Genomic DNA, 9,560 nt, shown 5'->3' on the forward strand with positions numbered 1-9,560 from the left:
AAGTCATCTCTGCAGACAGGATTACAAAACTGCATGACTTCTTTGAAAATGTTATCACTGAGTTATTCCAAAACACACTACTAGAAAATGAGTTAATCTGGGTTTAAAGGTAAGGTAAACATTTTACGGTAGGCTTAGTCAATTGCCCAGTTAAAACACACAGCTGTAAGGTACGCAGAACCTGTGATTACAGTTTAAGGCATCTGGTGGTTCTGGTTGCCAGATTTTTATGCCCCTTCTCACTGTGCTTGCAACCTTAGAAAGCAGTTTTGTTTGGACACACTGATCTGAATTTTCATAATTTATCTTATTTGAGTATCTGTAAGTATAAGCCTATGTCCATGCATCTAACCTTTTTCAAATAGTATCTCATTTGTCATGTATTCTAAATCACAGAACTATTCTCTTGACTCCGGTTTAACATTTTGTCTTCACATCTGTTTTTTAACTTAAAACTATTAAATAAGTAACTTTGGGAATATGGTATTTGTGTTTACTTGAAAGCATGAAATATGAACATCAAAAGCATTTAAGATTTAAAGCCAGTTTCATGATCTGGCTCATTTATTCTAATTTAGAGCAACAAGAAGCATCAAGATGACACTGACCCATTAAGTGGCTTCGAAGCTTCTTGTGGTTTTTTTCCCCTAAAACTCCTACAAAACATGATTACATAAACCCCTTCTGTTCTTTCCTTCATATTCACTAATCCTCTCCCACTTTTGTGCATTCTATGCATGTGCACATCATAAAATCTCCTTTCCTGACCTGTTTCCTGATATTCCCTTCTCTGTCATACAATGCAAAGCTGTAGAAAGTAGGACTTCTTACATTTTATGATTTTTCTTCTAGTGCCAGGTGCTTACTTTCATCTCCCTTCCAAGATGAATAAAAGAATTACTTTGATCCAAAATGCCCATCATCTCCCACTGGCCTTATCAAGAGTGGAACATGTTCCCATTGCGTACTCCCAGAAAACGAGGCCCTTAGGTTTCCCTGAGCGGGAGCTGGAAGAACCTTTTCAATACAGGCTGCAGTTAAGGCAGCCAAGGCTGAGCCTCATCACAGAGGATTAACAGCCACTTTGCAAGACTGCAGTTCTTTGTGGCACACTTCTTTGTAGAGTACCATTCATCAGCTCCTGCCAAGCGGCTTCCTTCCTCTATGCCCAGTAGCACACTCAGAATTGCTGAAGCTGGGAGAATAGGTTGGAGCATTAACAAGAGGGAAGGGCACAGAAATGAAATGCTACAGTCCCCATCCATGAGTTCAGAGGCATGGCAGTTTGGTTGGAACAGCACGTTTCTCCAGTATTTTGCTCAAATTTGGAAGAGGGATTATGTGCCACATTTCTCCTTTGCCACATGGCTAGTTATGGGAAGATAATTTTTAAACTGTTTTTAATTCACATAATAGCTGGCGTATAAGACTTGTGTTGATATATGTTAACCTTGATTGCCTGACGATTATTTTGGTCAAAGTAATTGTCAAAACCTAGTAGCCAAGTATTAGTGATGCATCTTCTTTCAGAAATTCTGCTTCTGAGGGTGTAAATCAATGAATCCTATCTTAAGGAAATTGCAGGGGAAAGGAAAAGAGGTATTAATACATTCATATTTGAAAGAAGGAGTAGTTAGTTTATAGCAATTCAGTGATTTTTCATGAAACATTCTAATTTTTGTGTAAGACTGGCTGGCATGTATTCTTGAAGAAAGTAAGTATAAAAAATGAAAGCACAGTTGGGAAAAAGCAAGTCTCAGTATGTTTCAATTGGAAAAAACAGCTGGGAAAATTTTAAAAAATATGTCACAATTAATGTTTGTAATACAGTTATGGTGATGCATTTTTAGAGACACAAAATTCTCTCAGGTCATCAATTGGGGGCTGTCATGCTTTATTACTTCGAATCATATGAAATCATAAAATTTGATGAAAATACTTCAGCTAAGTTGTCAAAAGAACGAGGACAGATCAATCATATTGGAGCGCATTCCAAAACACTGCTTTTATAGCCAAGTTTTTTTTTTATTTTTTGCATTTTCTTTTTTTTATTTTTTGCAAGCTTTAAATTGGCAAGAAGAAAAGACAACACATAGAGTATGCATTACAATAAATTTGGTTTCTAACCATTGGCAGGTAGAATAATAATTCTTTATAAACGGTGGCCAATACTAATTTAAATGAAGGGCCTTCCTGATTGCTATTCTATTGTTAGTGTCCATATTGGAGAATAATTTTCCAAAGAATCAATAACTTCTCTGTGCATTTTGTAGACACTTTAACTTACCATTTTTTAATGTGAAGTTATAAATGAGGTCTTGCTTTTGCTCTTTGCTGCCAAACAGTTAGTCTATATTAATTAAACGGTCATGTTCCTGGCAGCATTCATAGCTATATGAACACATACATCCTTTCTTTGCCAAACGCTACCCCATATAAATGGTACAAATAGTACTGGCTGTTAGTTTCATTTTACATAATTTGTCAGTTGTTGGAGCAGTCTTTCCAAGTAAAGTTTGGTGATTTTCTTAAAGATTATAATCCGGTTCTGTCAACTGTAATGTTTATTTTCAGAGAGAGGTAATGTTAATCATGAATTTCTACACAGTTCTGTGTCCCCTTAAAGTAGGTAGATGGCTGGTGTTGCACGATGCTTTGTATCCAGCCCTAAGATCATCAGCATCTACGAAGATCTTCTCTCTTTGAATCAAATATGGATTACTAGACTAGGCAGTTTACCACTTCCAAGGAATTAATCTCTGTGTGAAAATTAGCCTAAAAACAGTATTGTGGTTTCTCACAACTGGACTACTGAAATCTGAAGATAATCTTTATTCTTAGAATAAAACATCCATTCTAAAACTGTACCTGCTAGGAGAAACAGCAAAGAGGTTAAAGTTTATCTGTAGTCATGTCTCCACAGCCCTGGAGACATGAGATCAGCAGATTCATTGCATGAAAAATGTCATTAGCCTCATAAACTCAGCAACTGCTACGTGTGATATACTGTATGAAGCTCAGCTGCATTTGGGTTGTTCATTCTATCTAAGAGCTGATTGCCGGCCAAGTGGGCAGGTCATACGCCTCCATGCCCCAGCCATGTGTCCCTGCTCCCTTCCTTGCACCGGCTCTCACATTTGTTGTTGGACTTTTGACAAAGCCTGGAGATACTAACCTAAAAGAAAATAAGGGACAATGTCCTATCAAGTTTGTGGATTGTAGATCTCTCCCAGATGTCAAAACTAAGATAATTGTGGCTGTTCATAGTGTAGAAAAAGTATTTTAAGAAGTAGCACGATTTAAAATTATATGCTAGAGTTTTAAATACATACTTTGCCTAATATTCACCAACAGCTATCAATGCATATGAGGGTCATTATCTTCCTCTGATTGCATTGACAACTGATTGTTCTCCTGCCATTAATTTGAAGTTTTAGATCCTTCATATTCTTGGCAGCGGCAGTCTGACAAAATATGGAATAATTTAACTAAAACTAGCTTTCTTCATCTTTTCAAGGGGAAAAACCAAAGAATATGCAAAAGGTTTCCATGAGAAACAGCTATTTCTATTCGGACCTTGACTGTGCTTAGTAATTAATTTACAAAACAGTTCAAAAGACCTTGCAGAGGTGTTGAACAGGTTGTATTGCAACACACGTATCGCATGCTTATGTAGATACATCTAATGTAGATACAGACAACATTGCAGGATAATGACATGCCTGAAGGTTTTTTTCCTCCTCTTTTTTTTTAATTTCCAAAAGTGGGGTAGATCCAGTCAAAAACGTAGCGACAGAAAATACAACATTTACAGCTATACAGCTAGGCATTTTAAAGTATGCACTGAAGCTGCAGTGTTTGACTTACTTTAAGCTGTCAAAAGCTTTTTGAATTATTGTTTTGCATCCCTACTAAAAATGTCCTGTACTTTATTCAAAACTTATCTTTGAGAATTTAAACCTAAGGAACTTCATCAGCCCTTCCAATACCTGCAGTCATCATGAGGAAAATCTGTTCCCGAAGATGTTCAGTTTATAGACAAAAGTGAGCAAGATGGAAAATGAACTTAAGCATCCATAATCAATTTTGCTTAGTTCTAGTGACAGGGCAAAATAAGAAAACCGCTGATGAGTCCAATCAGTTCTTTTTCTGAATACTTTTTTGGAGTACAGATTAGACCTTCCTACTTCTCACACGATGGTTTGGGTTGGAAGGGACCTTAAAGATCTTCTAGTTCCAACCCCCCTGCCATGGGCAGGGACACCTTCCACTAGATGTCTTAAGTTATCTTTAACTCAGTAATGCTTGGTCTTAATTGCCTCACCCTTGTTTCAGAGTGGCAGTGTTCCTTGGACTGTGGACATGTCTGGTTTCTTCATGAGTCATCTAAAGTAGAATTTAGCCCATAATTTGAAATGTGTGTGGTTTTTTTTTTTCCAAATGCTGTGCCGTTGTGCAACTGTCTCATTGCAGAAAGTTACCCATATATGCCACAGAATCCTTACATTTCTGATTCACAAGTACATTTTTGCATATAAAGGCAGAAAATATAGTTTTATCAAAGACTAGTTTAACAGACTTCACTTTCAATTAAAATACTACATGTGCAAATTGTTTATTTGTAGTATAATTGGTATGCACACTACGAAGGGTTTCTTGGGATAAGCCTCTTTCTGGATCCTACTGAGCATGGATAATAGCGAAATGTAACATAGTATAAAAAGAAGAAAACACTATCACAGTTTCATCACAGCAGTTCATATAGGCAATATATAGTATTTTCTCTATATATATACTTATGTGCGCCACACATGCTGCTTAATGTGCATATATGTAATGAATGGAGCACCATATTGCCAGGGTCTCCACGTGTGCTTATATCTGTATTTCCACATCACAATGTATTGGTGTTATGAAGACAGAATACTGTAAAACTTTCAATTTTGCAGACAGTTTTGTGCTCTTTAAAATAGGTTTTCATACTTGTTCTCGCAGTCTATTGATGTTGCTACTGCTTAAAGTTAGAATAAAAATGGAAGAATCACTATTCCTTCCAAGATCCATTTCTCTTGACAGACCCAAGGGAACACATTTTTCAGGGCATTGCATCAATCCCCATCAATCAGATCTTAAGCTATTTTAAAACAGCTTTTAATAAAATAATATATTTCTCTATGTTTTCTGAAAGTCAGTTATCCATTTTAGTAGCCTGTGACTTTTGGAAAAAAGTAGTATACTGCAAAAGAAAAAAGGCATCATGTCTAGAAAAGGGACATTTTAAATCGCCTTTTTTTTTTTTTTTTCTGGGGCAGGAAGTCCCAATAGTGTTGTTTCTCAAGGGAGGGGAAAAAAATCTTTTGGGAATGTATATAGGAATGCTTGAGATGTCTTTATGCTATTAGCTTCTTACATGCCCCATCGAGCATGTCTGCCTGTCCAGACCTCCAGCTAAGATTTTTCTCTTATCTCATTTTCCTGTCAGCAAACAAAAGGTGAAAGTAACATCATAATTACTAGCTGAAAGTGGGCTGTGATTTATTGGAAAATATTCAAGCTAAAATTGTGTAATACTAAATGTTTGAATGGTAACTCTTAAAATAGTAAATGCAGACATTCTACACACAGGATATGGTTCAGTTAATGCCACTTGTGCTCTAATGAAAGCTTACCAAGTTACTGTCATGTCTGAATGCATTTCATTTAGAGGAAGCTGTTTGTTATGCCTTTATAATTTACACTTCCTAGCAGAAGGAAAAAATTCCCCCCTTCACTGTCAATAATCTACCTGAATAAAACCCAAATATTTCATTATTATAACATGAAACTAAATGCATGAAATGCCTTCATTGTCTGCACAAATACTTAGGAATAATGACTTTCACTCTGTGTTCTGGACTGGGACTAATATTTTGTACCTAATACTAAAAGGTGTTATAGCATAATCATACTTTCTACTGTATGTTTTGAACTAACTACAAAAGTTACAGTCAAAATGATGATCTATAAAAAGCAAAAGAGTGCACAGGAAAAGGAAAGGGACTTGGAGAGCTGAAACTATCCCAAAGGCTATCTTACAGTTGAGTTCCCACCATTCCAGACACTGAGCTGGTCTTGTACATGTGACAGCACTACAACTTCCCTAACTGCACATGCGTTTTCACCTAGTTTGTCACCCGGAGGATGACACAGGTTCTTTATACTAAAGATGATGCATATACTTTTTACGGTGCATTTTTTTAGGAGATGTAAATAAAATTCCAAATGAAAAGTATTCCTGAGATATAAATATTCCTAAGATATCAAAAAGAAGAATGTTGTTAATAGTCGACAAACCTTTTAATAGTGTGAATTTCTACATGGATAAGAAAATAATTTAAAATCAAAATTTAACATTATCTTCAGAACTGAAATCAGTTATTTGGTGGTTAACCGTTCTCATTAAGAGTTAAGGATATTCATTATGGCACTAATCTAAGATTCTGAATCACTGTTTTTCAGGATCACAGCTAAGTGGTAGTTCTCTTAGAAATCAGGGACGGAATTCATAAAGTTCCCATTAGTCTAAAAATAAAGAATAAATAAATAAATAGTGTGAGTCATGAATGGCATTTTGCCGAAGTTCAGTAGCACTGAAGCCAAGAAGACAAGAAGCCAGTGATGCTTCTGCCATTCACTGAAATGAATATAAATTCCTCGTTATGTTCAACAAGCCACCAACATTCAGAATTAGGATTCCTTATGTATGAACAGTGTAAGAAATACTGCCAATCAGTATTTTATTTTTAAATTCTAGGTTACGGCATTGGGCTATAGTTTCATCAACTGAATAGTCAAACTTTTTGGAGACAAGCCTGCATGTTTGCAGTTTGCCTTCCTCTTATTTTCTTCCCATACCTGTCACTGTCCTCTAGCTTCTTCCTTAGCCAATAAGGAGGAGGCATCTCTCACACTTTTCCTCCCAATCCTGCTTTCCTTACCACATTCCCTTTATTTCCAAATTAAGTGGACAGGCAGTCTGTCACCATTACCTTAAGTTACTCCAACTCTTCTGGATCTCTTCTAGTTGGCTTTCATTTCTACACTCTGATAGAACTACCTTGATTACCAAAAGCTGCCTCTTGGCAAAATTTCAAAGTTGAAGTTTCTTCTTGTCCTCTTTGACCTTAATTTTTTTTTTTTTTGGTAAATATAACACTGCTTAATTTTTTTTTTGGTAAATATAACACTGTTCTGCTCCGTGTATTTTACTTTCCCCAGTGCCTCTTCTGTTTGCACTGCCATTCATTACTTTATCATCCCTTTGGTGTGCATTCCCCCTTCCTTTCCCAATATTCCGTCTACAGTCCTCTGTCCTATGAGTGCAGCTTCAAACAATCAACATTTTTTAAAATGTAGGACAAAAAATATTAACTCTCTCACACTTTGCATGTACAGTTTGCTCCCATATTGTTTATTGTTTGGCTAATAGTCCTAGGTGATTCTCCATTGTTCTCTTACATAAAAGAGATTAGGTCCTTAAATCCTCACACAGGGTTAGTGTGTAATGGAAATTCTGGTAACTATACCACCTGACTTTACAGAAAATGTATTGCAGAAATAGTCCCGATCAGAACAGCTGATAACGTTCTTAGGAACTCTGAGATAGAGTAGGCGTGCTGTGATGTGTGTGCACAGCCGTCAAATTTATCAGTTTGGTGGGTCTTCACATACAGGAGAACGAAGAGAAAATACATCCTTAGCAGGCCTGTCGTGAAGAATAAATATCAGAGACTGCTCATGTTAGAATTAATCCCCAGAGAAGGAGATAAATGTGCAGATGATGCAATTGTAATAAGAAGATAAGTTGTACAGATACATAAAAAAATTAACTAGATGATCTTTAAGGTCCCTTCCAACCCAAACTATATTGTGTACTTGCATACTACCACCAGGGAATCAGGACTTTACCAGACTGGTGTAAAGATGAGATGCTGCCCTAAAAAGCCCACATTTGAATAAACACTTGCTATCCCACATCTAAAGTAATCCTTTTCTATTTATGTATTTCTTCCATTTCACTGAGCTATAGGCAGCTGAAATAAACTCACCATCAGATATGTTGGTGGGGCTACTTAGGACATTTTTCATGAAAGACATTGGCTATAAATTTTATAAACTTTACAAAATTCTTAGTAAATTTATATCTGTCACAGATTTTTCATAATATAAAACCATTTACCTTCTTAATCTCAACTTACAGTATCAAGTGAATTTTTATATGAATTCCTTTTTCAACAGGACAGCCTAATTTAGAGACTAGCTCATGAGGTGGTGGAACAAATAATGCAGCTTTTTGAGGAAATATGAAGCAAATTCCTCTTTTCAAAGTATGTTACTGAGGAAGTAAAAAAGAACTAGGCATTCACAGTTCATTCTCAGCATTGCTTTCTAGGGAAGCAGTCATCTTGCATTCCACTTCCAACCAGAAGGAAGAATGATTTGGAGTTCAAGGATCAAACTAGTTAGGAAGCTGTGGAACACAATTAGTCCCTTTCGTAAGCTATAAAACTGGGTGTCTCCTGTTTCAAAGCTGTGTTCACGGAGCATCTTTCAGCATGAAAACTCATTATTTTTTTTAAAGGAACTTCACAGATAAAGGAAACTGAAAGCATTTTGAGTAGTTCATAAACTATACGACATACTGGCTTCTAAATATAGTTTAAGGAGCTTTTATAAGGGTTGTTTTTTTCTTTAAGAAGAAGCTTCAGTGATGTTGCTACCAAGAACCAGTCCTTTGAGCTGAAGGCCTGCCAATTTTTGAATGCTCAGGACTTTGAGACAGTACATGTCAGATGCTGATTTCAGTTTTGAAGGCCTGAATTTCTCTACTAAGAACTCACACACTGGTTTTTCCTGTACAATTTCCTCTCTTAAGTTCTGTAGCTCGAGTCATGCCACATCTTCCTTTCTCACCACCGCATCCATTGCTAATAACGTTAGATGGACAGGGTGGGTGGTGGGTCTGAAAAGCTGCTACATTTTCATGACCAGTCTGAAAATTCTTCACTCGCCCATCCAGGCCTCTCAGAGAACTTCCCTGAGGTTTCCGAAACGCTGGGCAGGGGAAGCAGGACCCCAAAACCAAAATAGACTTGACTGTGACTACAGAAAGCACTACGGGCTGCCTCAAGTAAAGGGAGCTCAGGTGGTCACCTCTGCTTAGTTAAAAAGCTGAGCTTCTTAATATGTTCTTGGCAAATGCCACTTACTCATTCCCTTTGCTATTCCATTAGCACAGTCTTTAAAGGAAAAGCTTCTGAGGAATTCCATGCTTGAACTATAAAACGGGAAGCTACTGCATTAAGAGTAGACAAACACAAATATTTGGAAATAATATCAGCACGTATAGGCAGCATATTGCAGAAAAAAAAGGTGGTGTGTGATGCAGGAAAAAAAAAAGTAATTTAAATTATGTAATCCTGATAAAAAATACTTCTTTTTGGTCTCAATATTGTTATTGATCTAAAAGCAGGCAGTTTGGTTTGTTAGAACAGAAACAAGAAGAATTCTTTCCATCCACT

This window comes from Eurypyga helias, unplaced genomic scaffold (assembly GCF_000690775.1).
Source record: "Eurypyga helias isolate BGI_N326 unplaced genomic scaffold, ASM69077v1 scaffold5042, whole genome shotgun sequence".
Taxonomy (NCBI): Eukaryota; Metazoa; Chordata; class Aves; order Eurypygiformes; family Eurypygidae; genus Eurypyga; species Eurypyga helias.